This window comes from Hyperolius riggenbachi, chromosome 1 (genome assembly GCF_040937935.1).
Source record: "Hyperolius riggenbachi isolate aHypRig1 chromosome 1, aHypRig1.pri, whole genome shotgun sequence".
NCBI classification, from domain to species: Eukaryota; Metazoa; Chordata; class Amphibia; order Anura; family Hyperoliidae; genus Hyperolius; species Hyperolius riggenbachi.
In genome coordinates this window covers 598,097,652-598,111,605 of record NC_090646.1, presented here as the reverse complement: position 1 = coordinate 598,111,605, position 13,954 = coordinate 598,097,652, and positions in this window count along the sequence as shown.

Genomic DNA, 13,954 nt, shown 5'->3' with positions numbered 1-13,954 from the left:
TATAAAACAATTTTTGATGGCATATTTTCTCACAAGTCAAATTTAACATTATTTTTGCGAAAATGTATTTGAAAAGAATATTGGCATTTTTGTTTATCGTAATTATAAGCATCCTTGCAAAGCTTATTTAACCCATCTAAACTAGAATATGAATCTACTACCAAGCATACAAGATTCAGAACCTATCTCACTTACCTAAAGTGATACGGTACATGATGTGTATGCACAGATTAGATTAGAACTAGACTATGGCCTCAGTGGCATAGCTAGGGTATTTGACACCCGGTGCGGATAATTTACCCCCCCCCCTCCTCCAAAAAAATAAAAATAAACGAAGCGTGCCGTGGCAAAAATGGGTGTGGCGATGACTTCACATGGGCGGAGCTAACTGTAATGTAACTGTGTAACAGTAAGGCAGTGGGATATAGGTAGCCAGAATAGTTGCCCCCAGCATAGGTTAGATAGGTAGGTGCCCCCAGTATCGGTTAGTTAGATAGGTGCCTCCAATATAGGATAGCCGGTATAGTTGCCACCAGTGTAGGCTAGGTAAGTAGGTGCCCCCAATACATGTTAGATAAGTAGGTGCCCCCCGGTATAGGTTAGATAGGTAGGCACCTCCAGTATAGATTACATAGGTAGCTGCCACCCAGTATAGGTTAGATAGGTAGGTGCCCCCCAGTATAGGTTAGATTAGTAGGTGCCCCCCAGTATAAGTTAGATAGGTAGCTGCCCCCCAGTATACATTAGATAGGTAGCTGCCCACAAGTATAGGTTAGATAGATAGCTGCCCCCCAGTATAGAGAAAAAGAGAGAACACCAAGAGCCCAATATAGTGTAGTATGTACTGGTAATGTATAATTGGAAGAGTAATAATATTAATTTAATACTCACAAACCAGGGTTACCAGGTAGGCAACCACTGTCAAAGCAGGTGGGGAGATTGTCCTGACCCCACTCAGGATTAAAAAGTCGCTCTCTGTAGTAGAAGAAGGAAGGGTACAACCCTCCACCAAGGGTGGACTTGATTTAGATAATAGGATAACAGAGGCGCCAACAGGATAAAAAACACTAAAAGAACTTAAAAACCCATCTTAATAATAGAGGAGGTAGTGGTGGACTTACCCCCTGAAGCAGAACATACGACTGTGGATTTTCAGTCAAAACAATTTTATTGGATACACCAAATAAAGTGCAACGCATTTCACGGGATACAAACCCACTTCATCAGGCAATAACAGATAGGAGTAAACAGTATCTTCCAGTATCATCAACACTGAGCGCCTCTGTTATTGTTATTGCCTGATGAAGCGGGTTTGTATCCTGCGAAACGCGTTGCACTTTATTTGGAGTATCCAATAAAATTGTTTTGACTGAAAATCCACAGTTGTATGTTCTGTTTGGAGGGGGTAAGTCCACCACTACCTCCTCTATTACCAAGATGGGTTTTTAAGTTCTTTTAGTGTTTTTTATCCTGTTGGTGCCTCTGTTATCCTATTATCTGCCCCCCAGTATAGGTTAGATTGGTAGCTGCCCCCCAGTATAGGTTAGATAGGTAGCTGCCCCCCAGTATAGGTTTTATAGGTAGCTGCCCCCCAGTATAGGTTAGATTAGGTAGCTGCCCCCCAGTATAGGTTTTAGTAGCTGCCCCTCAGTATAGGTTAGATTAGGTAGCTGCCCCCAGTATAGGTTAGATTAGGTAGCTGCCCCCAGTATATATTAGATAGGTAGCTGCCCCCCAGTATAGGTTAAGTAGGTAGGTAGGTGCCATAGGGAGAACCCGACCTCTCCCTCCCTTCCTCCGTGCACCCCCCTCTGACTGCAGAGTTAGCGCAGGGAAGCGCTGTAAATAGTCAGTAACTCACCTCCCTGGTTCCAACCGCCTATCACTTGCCGCTGGTCTTCTCCTCTGCATAGACGCTTATACACACGCTGCTTCCTGCTAAACAGGAAGCAGCGTCTGTATAAGCGTCTATGCAAAGGAGAAGATCAGCAGAAACTGAGCAGCAATTGGAACCAGGGAGGTGAGTTCTGACTATTTACAGTGCTTCCCTGCACTAACGCTGCAGTCGGAGGGGGGAGCACGGAGGGTGGCCCGGGGAGAGGAAGGGAGCGAGAGGTCGGGCTGCCCTCCCCGTGGCTGACTCCCCCTCCATTACAACGCCCCCCCTCCCTCAGCGCTCAGGGCGGTCGGGGTCACAGCACCTGGTGCCGGTCGCACTCCTCGCCCCCCCTCACGACGCTTGTGTATGGCCTTCTCAGAATTGCCAATATTCAAGCCTGACGGTGTAACGATCGGTGAAGCACAGAGAGGATCTGATTACCGGTGAGCTGCAGTATCACGGGGAATACAGATGTATACCAGATTATAAGTGATCTGCAGTATCACCGATAATCCGATATACCAGCTAACCTCTGTTCACCTGAGTAGAGTGTAGTGTTAGGTGTAACAGTAACACTTTGAGGACAAGGCCTCAGTGCACTCAGGAGTACTGCTCAGATTCCTTCCGCAGACCCGGACTCTCCAAGACGGGAGGAGTCGGGCTGACAGCAGGAAGGATTGTCTGAAAGTAACCCTCAGGAGGAAGGGTCGCTAACAGAGCCGGTAAGGTTGGTTCTCGAGGTCGGACAAGCCAGGTCGTACACACACGGACAGATACAGTACAAGATCAGGAGGCAAAGGCGGAGTCTAAGTACAGGCAGGGTTCGGCAATGGGGTATCAGATATATCGAGGTACAAAATCAGGAGGCAGAAGCAGAGTCTAGGGACGAGCCGGGGTTCGGCAACAGAGTATCAGAAATGTCGAGGTGCAAGATCAGAGTTCAGGAGGATAGTCAGGCAGGCAAAGAGTCATAACAGATAATCACAATCAAACTAGTACTTTAGCTATCAACAGAATCTAGCTAAGTGTAGGATTACAGCTCCAGCTGGTCCCGGCACACTTGCGGATCTGACTACGGATCTGGGTGCTCCCACGTATGTGATCGCAACGCCAGACACCAGGGGAATGACCAGCTAGTAGTATATATACACATGTACCTCTCCAGCACCTCCCACAGTGCTGGACCAATGAGTAGTGGAGCCAGAGTCAGCTGACCAGCCTGGTCAGCTGACTACTTCTGGCTGTCATATAAACCCTGCCTGAGTGCGCGCGCGCGTCACTCTAAATCTAGAGGGACTACGTGTCCCAGCCACACCAGCCCCGCTCTGTGGTACCTCCGCAGCGGGGGCATGCGTGCTAACCGCCGCGTCCGACGCGGCGGTTTCTCCGCGCTCCGTTGAGCCCTGCACGGAGACAGCCGCCTCATACTGAGAGGAGGCGGCTGCCTCTCCGTGTGTGGCGCCACTATGCGTGGAAAGAGCCGCCTGCCGCTGACTCATGGCGGCGGCTCTTCCGCGTTTTCTCACAGACGGATTCCCAAAAAGTTTATGAAATTCCAAATGACCAATTTTGAGAATTCTGAGTTTGCAAAACTGCAAAATTGTAATTTACTATGTATTCTACAGTATGTATACATTATCACACTAACCATATCATTAATAATGGTTAGCCGGACCTTGCAAATATGTTTGCACAATAAGTTACCAATTCATTTCAAATTCATGCTTTTTTTGTATGGATGGTCGTAAATGTTAATACCGATTCCGCAGAAATTCCGATTTTTGGTAGAGCGTATTTCTCATTTTCTGTTTTTCTGATTTCTTGATTTCCGAGGAGTATTGTATTTGTCATTTTATTTGTTATTTTTTGCATCTGAGAAAGCAAAAAATTACAAACAAAAGAATCGGAAATTGGAAAAAAATTACTATTGTGATTGGTTTACAATTACCGCAAGAACCAGATTTGTGTGTAAAAATTCTACATTCTCTGATTGCTCCAATGCTTACGAGTTCTGTGATTGGGCTAAATTACAGAGTTGCGGTAAATCAGATTTCCGTGTATTTCCATTTTCTGATTTCCAAATTCCGATTGGAAATGCAAATTTCTGTTCGGAAATGCGTAAATTTCAATTCCGCTGAATTTGGAATGAGCATCCCTACTTTTTTGCTCAGAATTTCTGCTTTCATTTCCCTCAAACATGATAAGTAGTATTGAAATCAGTCTTCAGTTCTTATAGTGTCACTTAGTACCTCTTCCATGATTCCAGTCCTAACCTAGTCACAGCTCCGACCTTCTTCACCCCATTAATCACTGCTAAATGCCTTCCTTTCTGTCTGCTACTAGGTTTAGGCCTCTTTCACAGTGTGACGTTAAAGTCGCACGTTACAACATGTAACGCACAATAACTTACAGCAGTGAAAAATCAATGGGCTGTTCACAGTGCAGACATTGCGTTGGTGTCTAATGCTGCACGTTAAAGAGACTCTGTAACAAAATTTTCATCCTTATTCTATCCTATAAGTTCCTATACCTGTTCTAATGTGCTCTGTCTAACTGCAGCCTTTCCTATTTGCACAGTGGCTGTATTATCTCTGTTATATGATCTAATCTTCTCTCCTCTGTCGGCTCTGTCGGGCTGAGGCAGTCATACTGGAATGTGCTGTGCTGCTTGCAATTGGCTAGAAGCTATACACACCCTCTCCAGGCCCCCTCCAAGCTGTGTATGACTCACACACTGAGCTATGTCTTTTGTTTGTAAACACTGGATAAAAATGGCAATTACAAGCCAGTATTGCAGCAGGGAGAGGCAGAAACAGTACAGAGGGGCCCAGGAGAACATAATGAATAGAATGTCATGCTTTTTATTGTAAGAATTTTAGAGTACAGATTCACTTTAAATGAAAGTGCTGCATACTATGCGCTATACACGTTTTTAGCTGCGTTAGACTGTTTGCACATGCTCAGCAATGTTTTTTTTTTTTTTTTACGCATGCGCCGTTTTCGTTCTATCACTGTGCGATGAAAACGGCGCACCAAATGCAGGGCCAAATAACGTCCAAGTTATAGTCTTTCAATGCGTTGCATTAGGGGCACGTTATGCAACCTTAACGTCGAATCAAATGCAACGTCTTACTGTGAGACCTTAAGGCTGGTTTACACGGACGCTTGGTGGTCATTAACCGCCAGCGTCCGGAACTTGTCGTCAAACGCTCCTATTCAAGTTAATGGGAGTGTTTGTATCGGATGGTGTGGATTGATTACCGACGTTTGCATGAATGCGGCATTCCGATCTCGATTTTCCCCAACGTTCCAGACGACCTTGGACGCCGCAGGTGTTTTCGTGTCCCCCTGAGGGGATGAAAAACGCTGATCGCGATGGGAAGCTGCAGAAAGCCAGCGCAAACCCCCAAACGGGATGCCAGCAAAAATTTCCACATTCAAAAAGTCTGCTTCTGTCTTCTGATTATCTTAAAATTATGCATATCGGTAAGCAGATTTTCCATGGAAATTTTTACATTTTCTGCTTTCCGCATTACAATGTGTAAATGCAATTTCCGACCAGAAAAGTGGATATTGCATTTCCGCGGAATCCGAATGAGCATGCCATTTGAAATTATTAGCAATATATAGCAGACGGAAATGAAAAAAATAAGATTCCAAACAAAGTGGAATTTCCCTTTTCATTTTACAATAAAAATGACTTCTGTGCCACGAATAGTCATAGTTTTTTAAGAAAGGTAGAATTTTAATGTCATTTCTTATGGTGTGAATTTGTTAGCAGGAATTTGCATTAAATTTCTTAGGCAGATTTTCCTGCTAGATTGTGCTATAAGAAATATCTCTTTTCTGTCCCCTTTTCTGAGACCGCACGCTCTGGAAATTAAAGTGAAGTAAACTATAAACTTGCCTGTACTCCATTGTTTATGTGAACATTCATTTTGATGAAGCCTAAATGATGCTACAGTGGTCAAGAATGTGAGTAAGAACCTTGCTGAGGTCAGCGCACTCTGGAACACTGAAGATCAATATCCTGGGGCTTTATCTGAAGAGGAATTGGGTTAAGTGCTTTGGTGGAGACAATAAACCCTACAAAAGGAAATGCATAGCTTCACAAACGTTTCCTTTTTTAAAAATGCTAGGAAAAATACAAGGAGGCAGTGGGGCAGAATCACAAAACAACAGTCACATTGACATGCACAGACGGAGCAAGTACATTTTACAGGCATGTTCACAAACTACTTAAAGAGACTCTGAAGCGAGTTAGATAGCATTTGATTAGTGTAAAGCACCTTACATAGCGCTAAAACGTCGCTATCCCGCGGCAACACGAGGGGTCTTTACCCCCTAAATCCCCTCTTCTAGGTCCGGGGAGCGCTTCCTGCTTGAGGCAGAACTTATGGCTGTAGCTCTGCCTCTCAGCGCGTCAATCCCAGCTGATCGCCGACCCTCCCTGCCCCTCCCCGCCGCTCTCACTCTTCCTTCACAGAGAGGGGCGGGGAAGAGGCGGAGATCTGCTGGCAGATTGACGCGCATGGAGGCAGAGCTGCAGCTCATAGCTCTGCCTCCATGAGCAGCAATATCCACTACCAACAAAGTCGTGGATTTTGCAGGGGGGATTAGGGGGGTAAAACCCCCTCATTTTGCCATGGGATAGCGGCATTTTAGCACTATGCCAGGTGCTTTACACTAATCAAATGCTATCTCATGCACTTCAGAGTCTCTTTAAAGTGAACCTGAGATGAAATTCGTCTCAGGCGTTAAACTCACCTCGGTCTTCCTCCAGTCCCCTTGAGACCTCTCGAAGCACAACGTGGACAGAATGCTGGGCCATCTAGCTCGAGGACAGGAGCGGCCCCGGGAGATGAGGCCGGGACTAAGCGCCCCAAAGGGGCTGGAGGAAGCCCCAGGTGAGTATAAAACTTGAGATGACTTTTGTCTCAGATGCACTTAAAAGGACATCCGAAGTGAACAAAAAAGTAAACAAGTAAACAATTGTATCTATCCTCCTTCTCCTAAAAATGACTTTTTAAGTTATTCCACAGTTTTATTTTATATTTAAATGTAATTTTTAAGTTTTAAATGTTTCATGGTCACTTCTAGTGTTGGGCGAACAGTGTTCGCCACTGTTCGGGTTCTGCAGAACATCACCCTGTTCGGGTGATGTTCGGGTTCGGCCGAACACCTGATGGTGTTCGGCCAAACTGTTCGGCCGTATGGCCGAACTAAGAGCGCATGGCCGAACGTTACCCGAACGTTCGGCTAGCGCTGTGATTGGCCGAACGGGTCACGTGTAGTGTTGGGCGAACATCTAGATGTTCGGGTTCGGGCCGAACATGGCCGAACTCCGAACATAATGGAAGTCAATGGGGACCCGAACTTTCGTGCTTTGTAAAGCCTCCTTATATGCTACATACCCCAAATTTACAGGGTATGTGCACCTTGGGAGTGGGTACAAGAGGAAAAATTTTTTAGCAAAAAGAGCTTATAGTTTTTGAGAAAATCGATTTTAAAGTTTCAAAGGGAAAACTGTCTTTTAAATGCGGGAAATGTCTGTTTTCTTTGCACAGGTAACATGCTTTTTGTCGGCATGCAGTCATAAATGTAATACATATAAGAGGTTCCAGGAAAAGGGACCGGTAACGCTAACCCAGCAGCAGCACACGTGATGGAACAGGAGGAGGGTGGCGCAGGAGGAGAAGGCCACGCTTTGAGACACAACAACCCAGGCCTTGCATGAGGACAAGAAGCGTGCGGATAGCAATTTGCATTTTGTCGCCATGCAGTCATAAATGTAATACAGATGAGAGGTTCAATAAACAGGGACCGGAAACGCTAACCCATCACAGATGTTCATTGTTCATGTTACTTGGTTGGGGTCCGGGAGTGTTGCGTAGTCATTTCCAATCCAGGATTGATTCATTTTAATTTGAGTCAGACGGTCTGCATTTTCTGTGGAGAGGCGGATACGCCGCCGATCTGTGACGATGCCTCCGGCAGCACTAAAACAGCGTTCCGACATAACGCTGGCTGCCGGGCAAGCCAGCACCTCTATTGCGTACATTGCCAGTTTGTGCCAGGTGTTTAGCTTCGATACCCAATAGTTGAAGGGTGCAGATGGATTGTTCAACACAGCTACGCCATCTGACATGTAGTCCTTGACCATCTTCTCCAGGCGATCGGTGTTGGAGGTGGATCTGCACGCTTGCTGTTCTGTGTGCTGCTGCATGGGTGTCAGAAAATTTTCCCACTCCAAGGACACTGCCGATACCATTCCCTTTTGGGCACTAGCTGCGGCTTGTGTTGTTTGCTGCCCTCCTGGTCGTCCTGGGTTTGCGGAAGTCAGTCTGTCGGCGTACAGCTGGCTAGAGGAGGGGGAGGATGTCAATCTCCTCTCTAAAGTCTCCACAAGGGCCTGCTGGTATTCTTCCATTTTGACCTGTCTGGCTCTTTCTTCAAGCAGTTTTGGAACATTGTGTTTGTACCGTGGATCCAGAAGGGTATAAACCCAGTAATTGGTGTTGTCCAGAATGCGCACAATGCGTGGGTCGCGTTCAATGCAGTCCTAGGCCGAAGAGGTCATAGCCTAGGGTCACAAAACCTGTTTATTTGGGCAATTTCAATGGTGGCGAGTCTGACGTACATAAATCGCAGCAATGGCCGTTAGCAACGTCTGAATCTCACGAAATGTCTCATGCAGGTAGAAGACATATTGTTAGACTTGGGCTCCAAAGATGGGTTCCCTACATCTCTGCAAACCAGAGTTACAGGGCTCCAAATTTGGTAAAATCCCCCATAGGCTTTCATTGGGCCTCCTATTTACAGTTCCAAAATCTCACATCTTTTCAAAGGGCAATTACTCAGCAGTGGCAAATTTTCTAGCATTGTAGGGACCCTTAGGGGGAACATGACTGGTGAGTTTCGGGCCCCTAGGCCAAAGAGGTCATAGCCTAGGGTCACAAAAACCTGTTTATTTGGGCTATTTCAATGGTAGTGATGGTGACGTACATAAATCGCAGCAATGGCCGTTAGCAAAGTCTGAATCTCACGAAATGTCTCATGCAGGTAGAAGACATATTGTTAGACTTGGATTCCAAAGATGGGGTCCCTACATCTCTGCAAACCAGAGTTACAGGGGTCCAAAATTGGTAAAATCCCCCATAGGATTTCATTGCCTCCCTATTTCACTTTCCAAAATCTCACATCTTTTCAAAGGGCAATGGCTCAGCAGTACCGAATTTTCTAGCATTGTAGGGACCCTTAGGGGAACATGACTGGTGAGTTTCGGGCCCCTAGGCCGAAGAGGTCATAGCCTAGGGTCACAAAAACCTGTTTATTTGGGCTATTTCAATGGTAGTGATGGTGACGTACATAAATCGCAGCAATGGCCGTTAGCAAAGTCTGAATCTCACGAAATGTCTCATGCAGGTAGAAGACATATTGTTAGACTTGGATTCCAAAGATGGGGTCCCTACATCTTTGCAAACCAGAGTTACAGGGGTCCAAAATTGGTAAAATCCCCCATAGGATTTAATTGCCTCCCTATTTCACTTTCCAAAATCTCACATCTTTTCAAAGGGCAATGGCTCAGCAGTACCAAATTTTCTAGCATTGTAGGGACCCTTAGGGGGATCATGACTGGTGAGTTTTGCCACTGCTGAGCCATTGCCCTTTGAAATGGTGTGAGATTTTGGAACGGTAAATAGGAGGCCCAATGAAAGCCTATGGGGGATTTTACCAATTTTGGACCCCTGTAACTTTGGTTTGCAGAGATGTAGGGACCCCATCTTTGGAATCCAAGTCTAACAATATGTCTTCTACCTGCATGAGACATTTCGTGAGATTCAGACGTTGCTAACGGCCATGGCTGAGATTTATGTACGCCACCATCACTACCATTGAAATAGCCCAAATAAACAGGTTTTTGTGACCCTAGGCTATGACCTCTTCGGCCTAGGGGCCCGAAACTCACCAGTCATGTTCCCCCTAAGGGTCCCTACAATGCTAGAAAATTTGGTACTGCTGAGCCATTGCCCTTTGAAAAGATGTGAGATTTTGGAAAGTGAAATAGGGAGGCAATGAAATCCTATGGGGGATTTTACCAATTTTGGACCCCTGTAACTCTGGTTTGCAGAGATGTAGGGACCCCATCTTTGGAATCCAAGTCTAACAATATGTCTTCTACCTGCATGAGACATTTCGTGAGATTCAGACTTTGCTAACGGCCATGGCTGCGATTTATGTACGTCACCATCACTACCATTGAAATAGCCCAAATAAACAGGTTTTTGTGACCCTAGGCTATGACCTCTTCGGCCTAGGGGCCCGAAACTCACCAGTCATGTTCCCCCTAAGGGTCCCTACAATGCTAGAAAATTTGGTACTGCTGAGCCATTGCCCTTTGAAAAGATGTGAGATTTTGGAAAGTGAAATAGGGAGGCAATGAAATCCTATGGGGGATTTTACCAATTTTGGACCCCTGTAACTCTGGTTTGCAGAGATGTAGGGACCCCATCTTTGGAATCCAAGTCTAACAATATGTCTTCTACCTGCATGAGACATTTCATGAGATTCAGACTTTGCTAACGGCCATTGCTGCGATTTATGTACGTCACCATCACTACCATTGAAATAGCCCAAATAAACAGGTTTTTGTGACCCTAGGCTATGACCTCTTTGGCCTAGGGGCCCGAAACTCACCAGTCATGTTCCCCCTAAGGGTCCCTACAATGCTAGAAAATTTGCCACTGCTGAGTAATTGCCCTTTGAAAAGATGTGAGATTTTGGAACTGTAAATAGGAGGCCCAATGAAAGCCTATGGGGGATTTTACCAAATTTGGAGCCCTGTAACTCTGGTTTGCAGAGATGTAGGGAACCCATCTTTGGAGCCCAAGTCTAACAATATGTCTTCTACCTGCATGAGACATTTCGTGAGATTCAGACGTTGCTAACGGCCATTGCTGCGATTTATGTACGTCAGACTCGCCACCATTGAAATTGCCCAAATAAACAGGTTTTGTGACCCTAGGCTATGACCTCTTCGGCCTAGGACTGCATTGAACGCGACCCACGCATTGTGCGCATTCTGGACAACACCAATTACTGGGTTTATACCCTTCTGGATCCACGGTACAAACACAATGTTCCAAAACTGCTTGAAGAAAGAGCCAGACAGGTCAAAATGGAAGAATACCAGCAGGCCCTTGTGGAGACTTTAGAGAAGAGATTGACATCCTCCCCCTCCTCTAGCCAGTTGTACGCCGACAGACTGACTTCCGCAAACCCAGGACGACCAGGAGGGCAGCAAACAACACAAGCCGCAGCTAGTGCTCAAAAGGGAATGGTATCGGCAGTGTCCTTGGAGTGGGAAAATTTTCTGACACCCATGCAGCAGCACACAGAACAGCAAGCGTGCAGATCCACCTCCAACACCGATCGCCTGGAGAAGATGGTCAAGGACTACATGTCAGATGGCGTAGCTGTGTTGAACAATCCATCTGCACCCTTCAACTATTGGGTATCGAAGCTAGACACCTGGCACAAACTGGCAATGTACGCAATAGAGGTGCTGGCTTGCCCGGCAGCCAGCGTTATGTCGGAACGCTGTTTCAGTGCTGCCGGAGGCATCGTCACAGATCGGCGGCGTATCCGCCTCTCCACAGAAAATGCAGACCGTCTGACTCAAATTAAAATGAATCAATCCTGGATTGGAAACGACTACGCAACACTCCCGGACCCCAACCAAGTAACATGAACAATGAACATCTGTGATGGGTTAGCGTTTCCGGTCCCTGTTTATTGAACCTCTCATCTGTATTACATTTATGACTGCATGGCGACAAAATGCAAATTGCTATCCGCACGCTTCTTGTCCTCATGCAAGGCCTGGGTTGTTGTGTCTCAAAGCGTGGCCTTCTCCTCCTGCGCCACCCTCCTCCTGTTCCATCACGTGTGCTGCTGCTGGGTTAGCGTTACCGGTCCCTTTTCCTGGAACCTCTTATATGTATTACATTTATGACTGCATGCCGACAAAAAGCATGTTACCTGTGCAAAGAAAACAGACATTTCCCGTATTTAAAAGACAGTTTTCCCTTTGAAACTTTAAAATCGATTTTCTCAAAAACTATAAGCTCTTTTTGCTAAATTTTTTTTCCTCTTGTACCCACTCCCAAAGTGCACATACCCCGTAAATTTGGGGTATGTAGCATGTAAGGAGGCTTTACAAAGCACAAAAGTTCGGGTCCCCATTGACTTCCATTATGTTCGGAGTTCGGGTCGAACACCCGAACATCGCGGCCATGTTCGGCCTGTTCGGCCCGAACCCGAACATCTAGATGTTCGCCCAACACTAGTCACTTCTCAATGACACATTCATTGAAGTATGCCAGAGCTAAAATGTATAAACTATTGCCCCTTTGTATCTATTTCTTGCTTTACAAAGCCATTTTCAGCTTGGAAAGTGTTATGGCCATAGTTCCCTATCAGCGAGGGTTACGCTGTAGTTTGACCCGGACGGAAACTGTCACTTACATACCGGATTTGTAACTCTTTCGAGCAGAGAAAGTAAAAAAAGGGACACAGCCTAGGTATTTGTTTGCTTGGCATTGTGCATACACGTCTACCTCCTGGCCGCAATAGCAGCATAGGGGGCGATATACAGGCTGGGAACGCGAAGAATCACTCGCGTTTCCATGCCTGTCGGCCGGTGACGCCAAATCGGAAGTGTTCGCCGGCAGGTCCTGGACCATCGGAGCGGGGCTGCGAGGGCACCGATCGGCTGCGGGGGGCTGAGAGAAGCCCCAGGTGAGTTCATCTCATTTTTTTAACTTAGCTTTAGGTTCACTTTAAAGCAGATATCCAGCCTGAAAACTAACTTGCAGGGTTCCTCCTGTAAGGCAAAGTTAAAATTACCTTCACTGTCTTGTACCCCAAAGTCATCCTCGAAGACCCTGAATCAGCTATCTGCCTGGTGCATAGCCGTACCCCACTAAAAAATATCAGTCTGTTTTCTCTATTGAGGGGGACAATCCACTGCAATTATAACTTTGCCTTACAGGAGGAAAAATGGTTTTCAGGCTGGATATCCACTTTAACCATTGATACACAAATAGAACTATTATTTACACAATGCTCTTTTTTCTCGTATAAGGGGTGTTGCGCAAATAGCAAAACACAAATTATACAAGTAACGTGCACCTTGTGTACAGAACATAAGCTGCACTACTTGTACCGATTAAGGGCAGTAAAATGTATGCGAGTGGTGTGATTTTATGTTTGTGATGGCCTTCCTGTTATAATTCTGAGGAACTGTTGGAGCACCAGCAGTAGATGTGGGCTCTCCAAAGCGTGGAGTCTAAGTAGGTACGGGTCTACACCAGAGACTGCATTATCTGTAGTGGGTGATGGACTATTTTGCTACCAGGTTGTGGCCCCTGGGTTTGCCCCACTGTTGATGAAAAGAACACATTTCCAAAGGATGACAAGCTGGTGAGCAAGCCAATTGTCAGGTGAAAGAGTAGTCAGGAGCAGGCCAAAAGTGAGGGCTGTCAGGGTCAGAAAGCTCTGAGAACTTGAAGCTCTTTTGCATAGATAACTGAAGTTTATTAACTCTTCCTATACTGGAAAACAATATGAAACTCCTTTTTTGCTCCTAATGTTCTATTTCTTAGCTGTACTACACATACTATTCATTATCTTATAATTTCATTTTCACTGCAGATTTCCCTTAAGGGAAGTTGAAGTTTCTATGTCTTTCCCATGTCCTCCAAGATGCATAAAATAAATGACCCCCACAGCACAGAACACATATTACCCACGTTTATTTCAATAGTTCAATGTTTGTCAGTAATATTATGTGTGCATTAGGCTGCTGTGAATGCTCTTCAGAGACCAGGAAAAAAAAAACACATATTTTTTTTACATTGTAACAGTGTTTGGATTGAGAACCCAACAAATTTTGAACATTTGACCAGTGGTGCTCAGCAGAGCTCGAATATTCGAGTAGCTCGAATATTCGAGCTCTTTTTCAGCTATTCGAGCTCGGTATTCGAGCTCCGAATAGCTGGAGCTATTCGAATG